Consider the following 1,358-nt stretch of genomic DNA (forward strand, 5'->3'; position numbering starts at 1 on the left):
GAATGTGTGTGCAGCTAATGTGTGTGGGTAGATGTTTGTCCCAGGGTCATGTGGTCAGATGTATGGTCATGGTCTCCTGGTCTGGACCTCCAGGTATTAGTGAGATAAGAAAGATATTTTATGTTTGCCCTTCAGGCTTCTGTGCGTTTGTGTAAATCCATGTGTGGTTATGTGTGTGCGTGTGCGTGTTTTGAACTCAGCTGAGCAGGTGGTGAGATAGCATCCCAATATGGTGGAAAGGCAGATGGTGGAGTTTGCCACCTGAATCCTCTTTAGACCTCCAGGAAGGCCCCTACATCACCTCACTGACCATGTGCGCCACCTCCCAACACACACAGCCACACACACACCCCTGCACAAATGCCTGCTGAAACTCCACACATATGGGACATTATTCCATATAGTAGAATAATAAATAGCGGCACGGCAAGAGTTGTTGCGTTGGACTCATCAGTTCAATCACCAAAATAAGGATTGACAGACTTAGTAAATTGTGGAGAAAAGTCAAGTCCACATTTACATGTTTTATTGAATATGCAACGTTTTGATTTATGTTTGTTTCATTTCAGCCTTGAGTCCACACAGGAAGTGCATTTTACAAACAATACAATTTGGAAATTAGCTTCCAGAGTGAGAAAATCCCTGAATGCATTACATTGTATTTCATTTTTGTGTGGGCATCCTAAACACAACATTTAGTAGGCCTACTAACCTATAGTTCGTAGGAGAGATCATATATCTCCAGTTTTAGCTTCTCTCCATTGGCTCCCTGTCAAATCCAGAATTGAATTCAAAATCTTACTTCTAACCTACAAAGCTCTCAACAACCTAGCTCCATATTACATTTGAGATCTTATTGTTCCATATTTTCCGAACAGAGCACTTTGATCTCAGACTGGACTTACCTTGAGGTTCCTAAAGTTTCCAAAAGCAGAATGGGAGGAAACACTTTCAGTTAACAGGCTCCTCTCTTGTGGAACCAACTTCCAGTTTCTGTCAGAGAGGCATCTCTTTTATTCCAGATGTTCTGTGGGAGGACCCACGGATTGCAACACACAGGTCTGGCAGAGGTACTACAGCATTTGGGTCATTTTGTACATTTCTATGAGGCTGAAAACATTACTAGAAATGGTGCTGTGTTTATGAGGAAAGGGATGGTTTCAGAAAAAATAGCTTTCCCCGTGTTGACTAGGTCTAAAATTGGCATTTTTAGTTATCCCAGACATTTGTAATGGAAAAAAGTTGACTATTAAAACTAGTTGTCTGTCGATTTTCTATATGTCTCCAGCTTTTTATCAAATATTTCAACTGAACCAATGAAATGTTTTATGCATATATATATATATATATATATATAT

This window comes from Nematolebias whitei, chromosome 16 (genome assembly GCF_014905685.2).
Source record: "Nematolebias whitei isolate Nwh7 chromosome 16, NemWhi1, whole genome shotgun sequence".
In the NCBI taxonomy this organism is placed as follows: domain Eukaryota; kingdom Metazoa; phylum Chordata; class Actinopteri; order Cyprinodontiformes; family Rivulidae; genus Nematolebias; species Nematolebias whitei.